Below are 19,233 nucleotides of genomic sequence, written 5' to 3'. Positions count from 1 at the left end.
TTGGGAGGCCAGGCGGGCAGATCACATGAGGTCAGGAGTTCAAGACCAGCCTGGACAACATGGCAAAACCCTGTGTCTACTAAAAATGTAAAAATTAGCCAGGCATGGTGGTGCATGCCTGTAATCCCAGCTACTCAGGAGTCTGAGGCAGGAGAATCAGTTGAACCCAGGGTTTGGAGGTTGCAGTGGGCCAAATTACACCACTTCACTCCAGCCCAGGCAAAAAGAATAAAACTCCGTCTCAAAAACAAAAACAAAAACAAAAATTAGCTGGGTGTGGTGGCACTTGGGAGGCTACTTGGGAGACTGAGGCAGGAGAGTCACTTGAACCCAGGAGGGGGAGGTTGCATAGCTGAAATCGCCCCACTGCACTCCAGCCTGGGTAACAGAGTGAGACTCTGTCTCTAAATAAATAAATAAATAAATAAATTTAAATGTCCTAGGTGTTTCAAATAGGTTACATTTGGAAGGTTGGGCCATTGGATCCTGAGGGTCTAGTATTCTAAACACTTAAAGGACAACTGTTTCAGATACCAATGCCACTACTCTGGGGAATATAAAATATAATTCGATTTATTGAGTTATTCATATTTTTATTTCTCTAACTCAGATCCATTTACCTTGCAAATAACTAAATTTAATTAATATTCTAGGTAAATTACTTATTTTACGCTTGGGCCTTTTTCTCTCCTCCTCTCTCTCCTACTCTTCCTAAAAAAAAAAAAATTTATTTTAAATGGTAGAAGCTACATGTAAATGACTATAGCAACTAAAAAGACGCAAAAAATTTCAAGTGTTGTTCACATATCTCCAACTGTTGTTTCTCAAGCCTTCTGAAGTTCCACTTAAAGACAAACAAACTACTAAGGGGGAAATTACATTCCTTGCTGTGAGGTAATAGGTGTGATTAAAAGCGCAGTCTTTTCTCATTGCCAAACCCTCTGGTTGGGATTTTTTTACTTCAGCCTGTGAGAGAAGGCTATTTCTCGTTTGTTTTGTTTTGTTTGTTTGTTTTGAGACAAAATTGTGTTCTTGTATCCCAGGCTGGAGTGCAATGGTGTGATCTTGGCTTACTGCAACCTCCACCTCCTGGGTTCAAGGAATTCTTCTGCCTCAGCCTCCCAGGTAGCTGGGATTACAGGCATATACCACCGTGCCCAGCTAATTTTGTATTTTTAGAAGAGACAGGGTTTCTCTATGTTGGTCAGGCTGGTCTCGAACTCCTGACCTCAAGTGATCCGCCCTCCTTGACCTCCCAAAGTGCTGGGATTACAGGTGTGAGCCACTTCATCTGCCCTGAGAGCTATTTCTTTTATCCAGAGCATTTAGTCTTTTGCCTTTTTTCTCAGGCTGAGGCACTTCCTACCTAAATCATTACCGTGTATGCCATTAATATTTTGAATACTCATTATTGGTTTTGCTTTTTTGATTTTTATAACGTGAGCGAATCTTAGAGTACAAATAATATAAAGAGGTGGTTTTGCCACCTCTTTATATTGTGATCCAATAGTAGTTTAGGTTAGGAGAAGTGTCACATACTCATTGTGGCACAGGTTCAACAGATTTATCAGTGTGATGGCCTTTCCAGGCACTGCCTTATTCCCTGTTATTCCTAACCCACAGGGTCTGTATTTCCTACTAACTCTTGCTACTGTAATCCTGAAAAGTTTTAGCTGAAGTTTCTTACCAAGTTGGTTCCTGAAAAGGCCATGGGTTCGTTTCTGTTTCTCTTGTCTGCTGTTTCACATCTGTATCCATTTTCTAGGGCTGCCGTAACAAAATAAATATACATTGGAAGGAATTTTTGCTCAACTTTTATTTTAAAATCAAGGGTATGGCCAAGCATGGTGGCTCACGCCTGTAATCCCAGCACTCTGGGAGGCCAAGGTGGGTGGATCACTTGAGACTAGGAATTTGAGACCACCCTGGCCAAAATAGCAAAACCCTGTCTTTACTGAAAATAAGTAATTAGCTGGGTGTGGTGGCGCATGCCTGTAATCCCAGCTTTTTGGGAGGCTGAGGCGGGAGAATCGCTTGAACCTGGAAGGCAGCCCAGAAATTTACTTTCTCACAGTTCTGAAGGTTAGAAATCCAATATCAAAATGTTGGCAGGGTTGGTTTCTCTTGACTCCTCTCTTTTTGGCTTCCATGGTCACCTTCTCATTGTATTCTCACATGATTATTCCTCTATCTGTATTATTTGTGTCCTAATCTCTCTCTCTCTCTTTTTTAAGAGATGGGGTCTCACTGTGTTACCCACAGTGGAGTGCAGTGGCTAGTCACAGGTATGATCATTGCTCATGGCAATCTTGAACTCCTGAGCTCAAACAACCTGAGTAGCAAGGACTATAGACATGTACCACTGTGCTTGGCTCTAATCTCTTTCTATAAGGACACCAATCATACTGGATTAGGGCCCATTCTAAGGATCCATTTTAACTTAATTGTCTCTTTAAAGAAAGGCTCCATCTCCAAATAGAGATACTGGAGGTACTGGGACTTAGGATTTCAACATATTAATTTGGGGGCACACAGTTCAGCCCATAACAGTGTTGTTCTCATAGTAACTGAGTGCACATTTCTTCTCAATTTCTCTGAAAACATTCTCTTCTGAACATGAATCTTACTTGGCAGCTCTGAGCTATACCTCCAATATCTTATAACACATGACACTTTCCTATTTTTGTCAGCATACCCAACATCGCCCATTTTCTCCTAAACTCTCAGATGATCTAAAAGATCCTATTTTTTCCTTTTTCTTTTTCTTTTTTTTTTTGCACTTGAAGTGACTTCAGAAAAAGATCCTATTTTTTTTTACAGCTCTACCCTCCACTTCTATCAGCCCACTTGGTTGGCAAGGAATTTTCTCTGGCATGCATGTTAGCTTGTTAGAAGTTCTAACTTACCTTATATACCCTGTTCTAGTGTGGTCTTGTTGCATTTAACTTTCTTATAATCTTGCCTTTATATTGTATCCTATCTTATGCAAACCACAACCTCCCTCATTCTCTCTTTTCCTAAAAGAGAGGCAGTGAATTGTAAAGCAAGTAAATAAGTTAGATCTTTTCACAATGTCCAGTGGTAGAAGAAAGCCTATACTCTATTATAACAGGGTATTTTAAGCAACAACATGTATTGAATACTGTATAGAACACAGGGACTTTATTTACTTTCTAGAATTATTTACATAAAAACTTTTATCCTTCAATTTTGACCAAATTTTAGGATGCCATTGTTTAAAAAGCCAGATGGCAGAAATTGCTTCTGAGAAGGAAACATTTTGAAGACTGTCTGACATAGTAGGATCTTCTTAGAGCCATCAGAATCCATAGTTTCAAGTTCCTGACATTGCTTGTCTGGACTGCTGTAACTGTCTCAGACTGGTCTCTCTGGCTTTTCAGTCTCTATTCCCTCTAGTTTCCTCCATATACTACCATTTGAGTTGTCTGTCTAGAAAACCAGCCTCATTTTATCACTCCTCAGAGAACACTGCAGCTCCCTGCTACCTGCAAGACAATCCCACACACCTCAGGTTGGCACACTTCCCTTTCACTCATGCCAGTATGCTGTGGCCTTGTCATGTCCTGTTTCTTCTGCCTAGGTTGCTTTCTGTCTGTGGAGTGCCTGGAGAAGGCAGAGGCTTTGGAGGTGGATGAGTCTAGGTTTGAATTCTGGCTCTAGTTCACTGACTGAGTGATTCTGAGAAAGTGACTTGATCTCCTTGAGTATAAGTTTCCTCATCATGAAACAAAGCTAATACCTACTGCACGGAGATGTTGTGAGAATTAATTGAATTAAACATACATGTGAAGCATTGGCTAAATTAATTCCTTTTTGTAGCCATGCAGTCAAGCAAACTCCTATTTACCTTTTAGGACCCTGGTCAAACTTCACACACTGTGGGAACCTAGGCTGTTATTCATTCTGACTCTGGCAGTTTCTACACCAGAGTACCACTGTTGGCGTTAAGAACGTGGTTTTCTGAAGCTGTGTTGTTGGAGTTTAAATTTAGGCTTTTCCACTTAATAGCTGTTTGATCTCCGGCAAGTTACTTACATTTATTGTACCTCAGTTATCTCTTCTGTAAAATGGAAACATTTGAAAAATCTACTATTTTGTCTTTTGAAAAATAAGATCCAGGCTAGGCCCAGTGGCTCACGCCTATAATTCTAGCACTTTGGGAGGCCAAGGTGGATGGATCACCTGAAGCCAGGAGTTTGAGACCAGCCTGGCCATCATGGTGAAACTCCCTGTCTACTAAAAAAAAAAAATTAGCTGGGTGTGGTGGTGCGTGCCTGTAATCTCGCTACTCAGGAGGCTGAGGCAGGAGAATCACTTGAACCCAGGAGGCAGAGGTTGTAGTGAGCCGATATTGCACCATTGCACTTCAGCCTGGGTGACAGAGCGAGACTGCATTTCAAACAAGGAAAAAAGAAAAAGAAGACCCATTAGTAGAGTACTGCATTTGTCAGGAAAACTACTACATCAGACAAAACTTGCCTTTAATGCCCAGAGATACTTGCTGCTGTCAAAAGGTGTGCAACTTATTTTTGTCTCTTTCGCTGATGTTCCCCACTATTCTAGATGAACTGAGCCCACAAACAGATCCGAAGACATCCTTCCCCACAGAGAGTTGGTGATGGATCTTAGGAACCAAGTGCTATGAGCATGTTGCAAAAGGAGATCACAGGCAGACCCCGCTTAGGCTCCCTCCAACAGCCCTTCTCCCCCGACCTCTATGTCAGTTACATCCATGTGCTGACAGTGGGCACCCCCATAGCCACTACTGGCTGCCTTCCTCCTGGATGTCTCTGTGTGTTCATGACTCTTGCTGGCACATCTGCAACCCCAGATCCCTTTCTCCAGCTTGCACTCCTACATATTTTTCCCTTATGATTCTACGCCATTTGCCATTTTTGTCTGAAAGCAATGTGTTGGTTAACAATATATTACTTTGTAATGATAGCAACCACCATAGCAATTATATCCTGCTTCCTTGTATGCCTGGCATGTTTATCATTTAATCATCACAACAACATGAAGTAAATACTCTTACTGAACCGGTTTTATAGATCAGAAAACAGGCCTAGAATGGGTATGTCCCTAATGAAGGCTAATAGGCTAATAAATGACAAAGGCAAATTTTGAATCCAGGCAGTATGCTTCCAGAGTCTTTGCTGTATTACCTCTCTTTTACTCACTATTTTTGTACTAATCTTACACTTGGCTACGTATTTTTTGAAGGCAGTCAAAATTTAAAAGTTGTTTATTATTGCCAGTATTTATCAGTCACAGAATGTATTTATTTTCATTTTTTGAGACAGGGTGTCACTCTGTCACCTAGCCTAGAGTGCAGTGGTGTGATCACAGATCACTGCAGCCTCAACCTCCTTGGTTCAAGAGATCCTCCCTCCCTGATCACAGCTACTGGAGTAGCTAGGTCTGCAGGCGCGTGCCACCACAACTAGCTAATTTGAGTGTGTGTGTGTGTGTGTGTGTGTATGTGTGTGTGTGTGTGTGTGTGTATGGGACTATAGACTCGTGTATGTGTGTATATATAGTCAAGATAGGGTTTTGTCATGTTGTCATGTTCTCAACTCCTGGGCTCAAGTGATCCACCTGCCTCAGACTCCCAAAGTGCTAGGATTACAGGCGTGAGCCATCGCGCCCAGCCCAGTCACAGAGTTTAAAACTACTCTAAGGCAGTATGATCATTTACATTGCATCCACTCATTCTTTTACTTAATCTTTACCACTTGCTGTGTACCCAACTAGGTCTTAGTACTGCAGTAGGCATTCCATTCAGTAATGATCACGACAGAAAATATTCCTATCCTCCTGAAGCTTCCAGGGTGATGAAAGGTACAAGACAACACGAAAATAATGTATAATCCCAAGTTGTGATAAATGTTACAAAAGAAAACAGAAAGTTGTTATAAGATAGAAAATAGTAGGAAGCTAACTTAGATTGAGGAATGACGATCAAAGAGAACTTTTCCAAGGGAGTAACATTCGAAGTTAAGTCCCTAACAGACTAATCAGCTAACCAGCTGAAGAGGGATAGTTAAGTATGCTTTTACAGGAACTTTTATTTCTGGAAAAATAGTAGATTAGATGTCGATATAAGTTCTGCATAAAATAATTAAAACCTTTTAACGTGGGGCTTAGTAGTAATATAAGGAAAAGTTTTTGGAAGCCAGAAATTATGAGAAAGCCTGAATCCTGATATGGAAGTGTAAATTCTAAACCTGTGTTTTTTTTCTCTGGGCATTTGCCAATCCGTGGTGGCCAAAACCGTGGGCTTCAATATACCTCATGCAGGAGACAAAAGGCGAAGCCAGGACCCTAAAAGCCTTCTCTGTCAATAGGTAAACTAGGAGAAGAAATCCCCTCCCCTTCATAAACCTGTTCTTCCCACAGACATGTGGGAAATTGGGATAATTGCCTGTCTTGGCCTTAGTGCTTGAATGGGTAGGAGACATATACACCAATTATATTTTTATATGCAAATACATTTCATCATAAAAAGAAAAATATAAAGCTCTTTAGACAAGAAATACTATATTGCAATGCTATATTGCAAGACAAGAAATACTGTATTTCTTCAATAGGTGAGAAGGATATTTTCTTACCCTTTCTCTGTCAATAGGTGAGAAATGTATTTTGCCTTTTTCAAAAAAATAAAAGGCTGATACACATAAAACAGAATATGTGCTTGGAAATGAGGTTGGAGATGAAGCCAGGGACCAGAATCATGCGGGTCCCCAAAGGACTTGGTTAAGATTTTGAATTTATCCTAAGTACAATGCAAATCTTTTGAAGGGTTCCTCTCTAAGGATGGAAGTAGGGAGGACACTCCATCAGTAATCTAGGTGAGAGGGAGATATGACTTGGATTAAAGGAAACTGGAAGAAATAAATGGATTCAAGGTACATTTTGAAAGTAAAGTGTATCTAATCTGCTGATAAATTAGATGAAAGACTTCAGAGCAAGTAAAATATAAAGGATGATTCCTAAGCACCTGACTTGAAAAACTGCTTGTCCAGGAGTCTTTTTCTGAGCTGAGGAAGTCAGGAAGAAATTTGGAGAGGGGAATGATCAAGAGTTTGATTTTAGAAGTACTAAGTTTGATAAGTTAAGAATGCTATTGGAGATAGTACCACTGTTTCATGTAATAGAATTAAATTAAATTAAATTAAATTCAGGGTTTCGACTTCCTCCTGATTTAGGCTTGAGAGGATGCAAGTGTCCAGGAATTTATCCATTTCTTCCAGATTTACTAGTTTATGTGCATAGAGTTGTTTGTAATAATCTCTGATGATGGTTCGAATTTCTGTGGAATCTGTGTGATATCCCCTTTATTGTTTTTTTTATTGCATCTATTTGATTATTCTCTCATTTCTTTTTTATTAATCTGGCTAGTGGTCTATTTTGTTGATCTTTTCGAAAAACGAGCTCCTGGATTTATTGATTTTTTTTGAAGGGTTTTTTGTGTCTCTATCTCCTTCAGTTCTGCTCTGATCTTAGTTATTTCTTGTCTTCTGCTAGGTTGTGAGGTTTTTTGATTTGCTCCTCTAGCTCTTTAAATTTTGATGATAGGGTGTCAATTTTACATCTCTCCTTGCTTCTCATCTGGGCATTTATTGCTATATATTTTCCTCTAGAGACTGCTTTAAATGTGTCCCAGAGATTCTGGTATGTTGTGTCTTCATTCTTGTTGGTTTCGAAGAACATCTTTATTTCTGCCTTCATTTCATTGTTTATCCAGTCAACATTCAAGAGCGAGTTGTTCAGTTTCCATGAAGCTGTGCGGTTCTGAGTTAGTTTCTGAATTCTGAGTTCTAACTTGATTGCACTGTGGTATGAGAGACTGTTTGTTATGATTTCCATTCTCTTGCACTTGCTGAGGAGTGATTTACTTCCAGTTATGTGGTCAGTATCAGAGTAGGTGCGATGTGGTGCTGAGAAGAATGTATATTCTGTGGATTTGGGGTGGAGAGTTCTGTAAATGTCTATTAGGTTTGCTTAGTCCAGTTCTGAGTTCAAGTCCTGGATATCCTTGTTAATTTTCTGTCTCGTTGATCTAATATTGACAATGGGGTGTTAAAGTCTCCCACTGTTATTGTGTGGAAGTCTAAGTCTCTTTGTAAGTTGTTAAGAACTTGCCTTATATATTTGGGTGCTCCTGTATTGGGTGCATATATATTTAGGATCATTAGCTCTTCTTGTTGCAGTGATCCTTTTACCATTATATAATGTCCTTCTTTGTCTCTTTTGATCTTTGTTGGTTTAAAGTCTATTTTATCAGAGACGAGAATTGCAACTTCTGCTTTTTTTTGCTCTCCATTTGCTTTGTAGATCTTCTTCCATTCCTTTATTTTGAGCCTTTGTGTATCCTTGCATGTGAGATGGGTTTACTGGATACTGCACACCGATGAGTCTTGACTTTTTATCCAATTTGCCAGTCTGTGTATTTTGATTGGGGCATTTAGCCCATTTACATTTAGGGTTAATATTGTTATGTGTGAATTTGATACTGCCATTTTGATGCTAGCTGACTGTTTTGCCTATTAGTTAATGCAGTTTCTTCATTGTGTTTATGCTCTTTACCATGTGGTATGTTTTTGGAATGGCTGGTGCTGGTTGTTCCTTTCTGTGTTTAGTGCCTCTTTCAGGAGCTCTTGTAAAGCAGGCCTGGTGGTGATGAAATCTCTGAGTACTTGCTTGTTCTCAAAGGGTTTTATTTCTCCTTCACTTATGAAGCTTAGTTTGGCTGGATATGAAATTCTGGGTTGAAAGTTCTTTTCTTTAAGGATATTGGCTATTGGCCCCCACTCTCTTCTGGCTTGTAGTGTTTCTGCTGAGAGATCTACTGTGAGTCTGATGGGCTTCCCTTTGTGGGTAACCTGACTTTTCTCTCTGGCTGCCCTTAGCATTTTTTTCCTTCATTTCAACCCTGGTGAATCTAACGATTATGTGCCTTGGGGTTGCTCTTCTTACAGAATATCTTTGTGGTGTTCTCTGTATTTCTTGGACTTGAATATTGGCCTGCCTTGCTAGGTTAGGGAAGTTTTCCTGGATAATATCCTGAAGAGTGTTTTCCAGCTTGGACTCATTCTCTCCATCACATTCAGGTACACCTATCAAATGTAGATTAGGTCTTTTCACATAGTCCCATATTTCTTGGAGACTTTGTTCATTTTTTTACCATTTTTTCTCTAATCTTGCCTTCTCATTTTATTTCATTGAGTTGATCTTCGACCTCTGATATCCTTTCTTCTGCTTGGTCAGTTCAGCTGTTGAATCTTGTGCATGCTTCGTGAAGTTCTTGTGTTGTGTTTTTCAGCTCCATCAGTTCACTTATATCCCTCTCTAAGTTGTCTATTCTCGTTAGCATTTTGTCAAATCTTTTTTCAGTGTTCTTAGTTTCTTTTCATTGGGTTAGAACATGTTTTTTTAGCTCACAGAAGTTTCTTATTACTCACCTTCTGAAGCCTGATTCTGTCATTTCATCACACTCATTCTCCATCTAGCCTTGTTCCCCTGCTGGTGAGGAGTTGTGATCCCTTGTAGGAGGAGAGGGTTCTGGTTTTGGGTGTTTTCATCCTTTTTGCGCTGGTTTCTTCCCATCTTTGTGTATTTATCCACCTGTCGTCTTTGTAGTTGTTGACTTTCAGATTGGGTCTCTGAGTGGACGTCCAGTTTGTCAATGATGAAGTTATTTCTTTGTTTCTTAGTTTTCCTTCTAACAGTCTGGCCCCTCTGCTGTAGGACTGCTGAGGTCCACTCCAGGCCCTGCTTGCCTGGGGATCACCTGCAGCCACTGTAGAATAGTAAGGGTTGCTGCCAGTTTCTTCTTCTATCTTTGTCCCAGAAGGATACCTGCCAAATGTCAGTCTGAGGTCTCCTTTATGAGGTGACTCTTTGGATATACAGGGGTCAGGGAGCTGCTTGAGGAGACAGTCTGTCCTTTATAGGAGCTCAAGTGCTGATCTGTGAGCTCCGTTCATTTAGAGTTGCTAGGCAGGTACGTTTAAGTCTGCTGCAGCAGAACTCATAAACACTGTTTTTTCCCCAGGTGCTCTGTCCCAGGGAGTTAGGGCTTTATTTATGAGTCTTCATTGTACTGTTGCCTTTTTTTTCAGGGCTGTCCCACCCAGCAAGGAGGCAGCCTAGTCACTGTCTGCCTGCAGATGCTTTGCTGAGCTGCTGTGGGCTCTGCCCAGCTGCCGTGTGAACTTCCGTGTGGTCCTATTTATACAGGTGTAGTTAGAACTGCCTTGACAATGGTGGCCCATCTCTATAATGGCAGACTCTCTCTGTAATGGCGGGCTGCCTCAGCAATGGTGGACTACCTCCGTAGTGGTGGAGAGCCTCGGTAATGGTGGATGCCCCTCCCCCACAGAGCTGGACCTTCCCGGGTTCAGCTGTGCTTTGTGTGAAACTCTCAACCCAGAGCATTTCTAATCGCTGGTTTTTTGTGAGGGTGGGACCAGCTGAGCCTGATCACCTGGCTCCCTGCTGCAGAGCCTTTTTTTTCAGTTGGACAGTCGACTCTCTCCCAGGTTGAAAAGTCGCCAGGATCTGTATGATTTCCCGTGTGGTGACCCACTTTGCCGGCTGAAACAGTGGCACTGAGATTCGTGGCACTTTTTGCCCAGGAATTTCCTGGCCTCGCTCCCTGTTTCAGTCCCCTTTTTAATAAGATGAATGGGCAACTCTGCCTTCCCGGAGCTCCAATCACCAGCTAAAATGGCACCCAGACCTGTGTATTTTGTACAGAGAACTGCCACCCCAGGGCACCGGCAAAACAGCCACACTGGCCAAAACAGCCATGCTGGTGACCTGTGGGGCTCCTCCGCCTGGGTATCTCCTGGTCTGTGGACAATAAAAATCCGTCTGGAAATGCCACGCTCACTCACTCTCTGTGCTTTCACTGGGATCTGCAATCCTGAGCTGGTCCTAATCGGCCATCTTGGATCCCTCCCCTGCTCTGTAACTCTTTGGATTAAAACCAAATGAATGCTGAATGTAGTATGGTATGTATCTGACTAATAAGAATAATGTTCCAGGCTGGGTGCAGTGGCTCATGCCTGTATTCCCAGCACTTTGGGATGCCAAGGTGGGCATATCACCTGAGATCAGGAGTTTGAGACCAGCCTGGCCAACATGGTGAAACCCCATCTCTACAAAAAATACAAACATTAGCTGGATGTGGTTGTGCATGGCTGTAATCCCAGCTACTTGGGGGGCTGAGTTAGGAGAATGGCTTGAACCTGAGAGGTGGAGTTTGTAGTGAGCCAAGATCATGCCATTGTACTCCAGCCCCGGCAACAAGAGCGAAATTCTGTCTCAAAAAATAAAATAAAAGAAAATAATGCTCCTTATAGAATGAATTTTCTATATTATTCACTATAAAGAATTTCTTTTTAACCACATCAGTAATAGGTCCATAAGTTACAGGTCATTACCTGAAAATTGAAAATATTTTTATGAAAAACTTATTATGATGTTTATTGTGTAAGGATCTCACTTAAGTTTATATCACCTTTGATGAATATATCTTCAACTTGTGTACTCTAAAAAATTACCAGATTATTTTATGATTGGTAGAGTTCACAATTTTACAAGAATTGGGCAAATCTCACACACAGGGACAGGTGGAAGAGCATTCCTCCAGGGGAGCTTTAAAGGAGTACATTCTGGCCCTGTGGAGAATTGCCTCCTCTTCAATTCCAGTGGCATATGGTTAGATTTGGACACAAAAATGCTATGCCAAATATGGCATTTATCGTCTCAGTTCAGATGCCAGCCCAGGCTGAAGTTTACAGCTGTGTCCTGGTTGAAATTCTAAAACAATAGGAGAGTCTATTCTCTTAATCTAGTATACCCTTAATCTAGAGTGATGGCATTATTAGCATCTAGCATTATTTTCTTTCCTATTTTATAGGATGATAATAAAACCTATTCCCATAGGGATTGTGATGAGCAGACCTGAATTCAGTTCTGAATTGTCAAAAGTGAAATAAAAAGGCTTTGGTCTGTATGATCTTAGATGGTAGAAATGTAATTATAAGTAATCCCTCATTTATTCTAGGTATACTAGTGTTTGACCCTAGTGAATGAATCGTCTTTTTATAGAAGTAGATATATTAAACCCTATAACTCCTTGTAAACTAACAGTAGTAGCTATTTGATATAACTCTTTCCAAAAAGTTTCTAGCTGGCCAGGCTAAGTTCTCATGCCTTTGGTGGTATAGCATATGGACATTTATCTTGGCAGTGTTTACATGTAAGTACAAATTGCAATAAAATGAGCAAATCTGTTTCAGAAGACTAATGTTTCTTGCTAATCATAGAGTACCTAGGATAACATGCATAATGTTCATCGAAACTGAGGAAAGCTTAACTATTATACTATATTGGATAGGCCAATCTAGAAGTATCTGTATAACCAGAGTCCTTTTCTTTTCTTTTTTAAGGCGGGGCTTCACTCTTGTTGCCCAGACTAGAGTGCAATGGAGCGATCTCGGCTCACTGCAACCTTCATCTCCCGGGTTCAAGCGATTCTCCTGCCTCAGCCTGGCTAATTTTGTATTTTTAATAGAGACAGGGTTTCTCTATGTTGGTCAGGCTGGTCTCGAACTCCTGACCTCAGGTGATATGCTTGCCTTGGCCTCCCAAAGTGCTAGGATTACAGGTGTGAGCCAGCCTCCAAGAGTCCTTTTCTAGGAGGTCTTACCTGTAGCCTCTTGCTAAGGATATTAACTCTAGGCAGTTACATATAGGTGGCCATATTCTATATTGTATGACTTTACTATCTTGACCACACTCAGAAAATTTGACCTAAAGCAGTCAGGTAGCTTGAAGGCTGACAGATTTAATGACCTAGTACACGTGTTTTATCTAACTGATGATAACGACATAGTGAACTGATCAGATGTTCTCTCTTAGGAAATGTTTAATTTGAAATAGCATTATTTGATAGCCAACACCACTTGCTTAACCAGAAAAAAAAAGACAGACAAAATGACATGAGTCAGTAGAAGCCATGAATAAGCAAGAGTGACAAGTAAGTAGGAGCTAGGTCATGAACTTTTTTGTGTGTGTGTGTGTGTGTGTGTGTGTGTGTTGGTGGGGTGAGGGTAGATACAAATATTTAAATTATATCTGTACGGGAAGAGGATGGTCAACAAATTACCGCTGCCAAGGGGATAAATAACCAACTACATCATTACTTATCTACTGGATTCTGAGCAACTTGAAATTAAAACTTGAAATTACAACTTGAAATTCTCCATCTATGTTCCCGTACTCTCATGAGACCTGGTTAAATGACTTTCCATGAGCTTCCATAAGGCCTAGCCACACAACATACCTCTGTTCCTTATTTTCATGTGAAGCCTTACAATAACGGTTTCCAGTTACCCCTCTCACATACACATCCACACACAGATACTTGAGACAACTTTAGAGAGTCTTTATTCTTTGTAGTCAGAGGATCCTGATTTACATGACTACTCTATGAGTTCGATGTTTTTTATTTTGTCTCTGTTGCCAAGGCAAGGACCAATGAACAATAACAGTTTTGTGGCCACCCAAGAACATACTGACCTTGAATAAGAAAAAGCAATGTATATAATCCTAATTGTTTAAGAGAGGTGATGCATTATAGGGAGGGCTCAGAGAAAGATGGCTAACACTAATAACGCATGTTGCCACTGAGGAGACTACACAGAAATGTGCATTTAGCAAAACAACTTCAGAACAATATTTTTTTCTTTCTCCCCTATTAGATTATCAGCTCCTGAAGCACTTATCTTGGTATCTCTCACCAATTCCCAGGAGAAGACTTTGTATATAATAGGTGAAATACTATTGAGTATGTAATATGGCCCAGCTATGGTTTTGTCTTCAGGTTTAGTAGCAGCTTTGAACTGCCTGGTAAAAATATTTTTTCAGGCAGACTAAACTGAACTGAAGAGAGAGACACAGGTTAGAGACAAGAGTTGGATTTTCAGAAACTTCTGGGAGTGGTAGATATAGGCAGTATAGAACACACAAAAAACAATGGGAGGAATTTCAAGGAACCAGATAATATATGCATAATGTTGGTTATCAGGACTGAGGAAAGCTTAACTATTATACTATATTAGATAGGCCATTCTCATTTAGGGGACTAAGGACCAGAACATACTGTTATCTAGAACATCTGCAGAGTGCAGAGCAGCATAGCCTTTGGCCAGAAAGCATGACAAAGAAAATGGGATAGAAGGGGAGGATTGGCAAAAGATAAATTCTAGATTCTGATTTTAAAATGACAGAACAAAGATTACAGCATCATTTTCCTTCTTCCTTATAAATTATCCAGGGGCACTAAGAGAACAAAATGGTGGAAACTTGAACCCCTTTCTTCAAAGAAAGATACATGTGCAACCCCAGACTACAAAATGTGATGAAGAATGATAAATGCAGTTAAAAATGCCCACAGCTACAGAACTCACACAAAGCTGGCAGAACTTTCTAGGGGGCAAAACCAATAATGCCCAATTTAGATTATGGGATAGGATTTGTGAACTGGCAGCAGGAACTTTCTTGGCCTTCCTACGGTATAAAGAAGCAGCAGGGGGCTGGGCACTTTGGCTCACACCTGTAATCCCAACACTTTGGGAGGCTGAGGCAGGAGGATCACCTGAAGTCAGGAGCTTGAAACCCCATCTCTACTAAAAATACAAAAAAAAAAAAAATTAGCTGGGTGTGGTGGCGGGCACCTGTAATTCCAGCTACTTGGGAGGCTGAGGCAGGAGAATTGCTTGAACCCGGGAGGTGGAAGTTGCAGTGAGCTGAGATTGAGCCATTGCATTCTGGCCTGGGCAACGGAGTGAGACTGTCTGTAAAAAAAGAAAAAAAAAAAAGCAGCAGCAGGGTAATAGACTCAATGAGGAATTACATAGATAAGATGGAAGACATGGAAAAACACAAAAAAAGTAGAGATTATATCTTTATTATCAGACAGGATTGAATTTAGAGGAAAAACTTTAAGTAAGGCAATGAGGGATCATTCAAAGCAGCAGCAGGGCATTAAGCATCCATAAAGCAAAAACTACAGAAAATATAAAGAATAATTGTTATGTAAAAGTGGTAAGAAATGTTTATTCTTATTAGTTGGGCATAGGGTGCATGCCTGTAATCCCAGTTACTCGAGGCTGAGGCAGGAGAATCGCTTGAACAGGGAGTTGAAGGTTGCAGTGAGCAAGATGGTGCCATTGCACTCCAGCTTGGTGATACATTGAGACTCTGTCTCAAAAAAAAGAGAGAAAGAAAGTGCAAATAAATAAAATAATGAATGAAGTAAATATTTGGTATTTGTCAAGCTTTGTATCCTGAAAACTAAGGATGTCAAATTCACAAAAATGGCTGGGCACAATGGCTCACACCTATAATCCTGGGACCAGCCTGACAACATGGAGGGCAAAAAAATTTTTTTATAAAAATAGACCATAAAGAAAATTTCAAAGAATTGCAAAAGGCAAAGTAAATATATACAGCATTCTCTGATCTCATTGCAATAAAACTAGAATTTAAGAAAAAGAATATCACCTGGACATTTTAAAATTTCTACTAAAATAATTCTTAGATCACAGAGGAAACCAAACAAGTTATAGAACATCTCAGACAAAAGCATAATGAAAACACTACATATTAGAACTTGTGGGACAGAACTAAAATAGAGTTCAAAAGCACTTATCTTAATGAAGAAAGAACATAACTGCATTAAATATCTAACTCAAAGTTAGAAAAATTATCAACATAAAAAAGCAAAAGAAGGGAATAAAAGTAGAAGTTAATAAATTAGCCAAAAATTGGTCAGATAAATAAAAAAGCTTATTATGTTTTTAAATAGGATATTAAGTTTATAAAATAAAAAAGTAGACAGGAAAGAGCGTAAACAGAAATAATGGGGAAATGATAGAAATAGAGAATCCTAAGAAAATATTTTGCTTAATCCTGTGTGAATTAATTTGAGAACCTGAAAGAAATGGATGATTTTTTAGGAAAGTTGAAATGATCAATACTAGCCAGGTGTGGTGGCTCATGCCTGTAATCCCAGCTCTTTGGGAGGCTGAGGTGGGTGGATCAATTTAGGTCAGGAGTTCAAGACCAGTCTGGCCATGATGGTGAAACCCCATCTTTAAAAAAAAGAAAAGAAAAGAAATGATCAATACTAACCTCAGATAACTAGAAGATCTAAACTTTTTATCATAGAATAACTTTCTCTCTCTCTCTCTCTCTTTTTTTTTTTTTTGGATATGGAAAGTTCTTTATTTTATCATGTGAAACCACGTAACACCTGCCTAACCACAATGTAGATATCAATAGAAGATGGCTCAGAAATAGCAGGACTAGTGATTCAACTAGTGACCATTATGACAAAAGACAGGAAGTTTTCACTGATTTATAGAAGTTTTAAAATGCATTTTAGCTGGGCATGGTGGCTCATACCTATAATCCCAGCACTTTGGGAGGCCTAGGTGGGAGAATCATTTGAGGTCCGGGGTTGGAGACCAGCCTGGCCTCAAACCTTGGTGAAACCCCTTCTCTACTAAAAATCCCCAAAAATTAGCCGGGCATGGTGGCGTGTGCCTGTAATCCCAGCTACTGGGAAGCTGAGGCAGGAGAATCACTTGAACCCAGGAGGCAGAAGTTGCAGTGAGCTGAGATCATGCCACTGTACTCCATCCAGCCTGGGCGACTGAGTGAGACTCCCATCTCAAAAAAAAATGCATTTTATATTGAGTAGTTATTTCATGTTTTCTTAAAAGAATTATTGTGTTAAACCAAAAATAAACTAGGTATAGTTTGGTCACATAACCAACCTATATTCAAAGACATGCTCACAAATTTTTCACTTAGTCCATTTTTCTGTTCTCAGCATTACTACAAATGCCTCATTCCCTCATCATGTTGAATTCTTCAGCATCTCCTATATCAGTTCCAGGGGCATCTCTGCGAAGTAGTGATGCCTGTCTTCCCTCAGAAGCACACTGATAACCCTAATGTACCCATAATTCATACCTTTTCCCTCTTCTCAGTATGCTGCTTTTTGGCACAACAGAAAAAACATACTACTAGGATTTGAAAACCTAAAATCTGGGCCTGGTTAGGTCATAAACTACAGAACCTTAAGTCTTATTCTCCCCTGGCACCTTTTTCACCACTGCAAAAGATAATTTATATTTGCTTTGTCTTTTGTAGTCATTTATGTATCTTCATGATATCATTTATCTTCATGATAACCCTTAAATTTAAGTAAGGTGGCATTATGCTCATTTTATAGAAGAAATTCAGTCTCAGAGAGGATACAGTCTCCCAAAGATCCCACAATACTAATATATGAGGCAGAGCTAAACTCAAGATCTTAGGACTGCTACATGCTGTGCTAATAAGTTTGCTAAAATGGAGGAAGCGGCAGTTTCTCAAGTCCCTTTCAGTGATCCTGTTCTCTTCTTCTACTTGCGATTTTTTCTCTCTTCCCTCAACTACTGTTAACATCTGAAACTATATATAATCACCAGATTTCACTTACCATAGCTTTTTATTTAATTATTCTTTAAATTTTTCTATTTCCCTGTTAAATCCAGGGAAATGTTACATTTTCGAAAGTTTCTACTGTGGCCTGCTTCTGAAGGCCGTGGGACTTACCTATTTGTTTGTCAAAGCAAAAATTCCCAACATTTTGTAAACGTCACTAATTCATTTTTATAACTGTAAAGACAATTATTCCATACTTAAAACCAATTCAAAATAAAATAAATCCTCGATACTTCTTACTTCCTGGAGTAGTAATTTTAATTAGATTCTATTGGTTTGTAATTTTCTCCTGTGTGTCTTTATTTGGGAAATATTATTAGTCTACCTCGCTATTAGTCTCTTTCCCTAAGAAGAAAATGTCAGTCTTAAAGAGTCAGGAAAGCTTTTACTTTCACTATCACATATGAAGAATGAGCTAAACTCCCAAACTGGAAAGTAAAACTTAAATGAGGGATTCAGGACATTTCCCAAAGGGTCATATGACCAATTTAAAAGTTGGTATGATGTGCCTAAAATAACACATTAACTCTTTTACTTGTAATAAAGGTAAAGATGTACTGATTAGTCATGCTGACATGTGCACAGGAAATATGCCTAAACCAAATTAAAAGAAAATACATTCTATGGCAATCCTGAAAAGTCAGGAGCTCAATAAATATTAAGAATATGCTCTCACAATTAGAGAGCATTAAACACTTGGTAATTGACATAATTTAATATGCAAAAAATGAGAAAATATGCAGGATGAGGAGTACACATAGGACATTTTTGTGGTTTTCTTCATTTTGATTATATTGCTTTCTTGTCTTCAAGAGGGAAGATTTTGACTTCAAAAGTAACAAAATATTGGGCTGGGTGTGGTGGCTCACGCCTATAATCCCAGCACTTTGGGAGGCTGAGGTGGGTGGATCACGAGGTCAAGAGATCCAGACCCTCCTGGTCAACAAGGTGAAACCCCGTCTCTACTAAAAATACAAAAATTAGCTGGGCATGGTGGTGCGCGCCTGTAGTCCCAGCTACTTGGGAGGCTGAGGCAGGAGAATTGCTTGAACCCAGAAGGCGGAGGTTGCGGTGAGCCAAGATCGTGCCATTGCACTCCAGTCTGGGTAACAACAGTGAAACTCCGTCTCAAAAAAAAAAAAAAAAAAAAAGGGTAACAAAATATTTAAGAAGGAAATTCACATCTTTCTGTTCTAAATGGTATTCTTGGGCTATTTTCTCAGCAGTCCATATTTCTGGATAAACTTTATGATTATTGAGAAGTGTCAGTGCTTCTACAGTGGAAATTTTGCCTTTGGGAATGCTCTTAATATTTATCATATCAAAGTCTTGGCCGAAAGGCAATCTGAATTCCTTTGTCTCTTGATGTGTTTCATCAGTTTTTACCTGCACGGAAGACACAGGGTCTTTGGAATCAATATACACATCTTTTAGAAATGATAGCAGCTTGTCATCTTTATGAGCAATCTCTCCCTTAATTTCTGGATATAGACTAATCTGCTCTCGCAGGAGGCTGTTGGTAGAGGGGTGCCTGGGAGCAGGAGAGGGCTTCATCTTGCTGATTTCCCGTTTCACTCGGTTCTCTAGGTTGAAATTCCCGATCCTGCGAGTCATCGTAGCTCCCATCTCCTCATAACATGA

The 19,233-nt window shown here is 39.8% G+C and overlaps 1 protein-coding gene and 1 pseudogene across 12 annotated transcripts in view; one reads left to right on the top strand and one right to left on the bottom strand.

The window, feature by feature from the left end:
- RABGAP1L (RAB GTPase activating protein 1 like) overlaps positions 1-19,233 on the top strand; it is a 737,216-nt gene that overhangs the window by 570,610 nt on the left and 147,373 nt on the right. The gene's annotated exons all lie outside the window — the stretch shown is intronic.
- On the bottom strand, positions 18,382-19,218 carry LOC118149273 (NADH dehydrogenase [ubiquinone] 1 alpha subcomplex assembly factor 4 pseudogene; annotated as a pseudogene).

This window comes from Callithrix jacchus, chromosome 18 (genome assembly GCF_049354715.1).
Source record: "Callithrix jacchus isolate 240 chromosome 18, calJac240_pri, whole genome shotgun sequence".
Classification (NCBI taxonomy): domain Eukaryota; kingdom Metazoa; phylum Chordata; class Mammalia; order Primates; family Cebidae; genus Callithrix; species Callithrix jacchus.
This window is presented reverse-complemented; position numbering and strand designations above follow the sequence as displayed.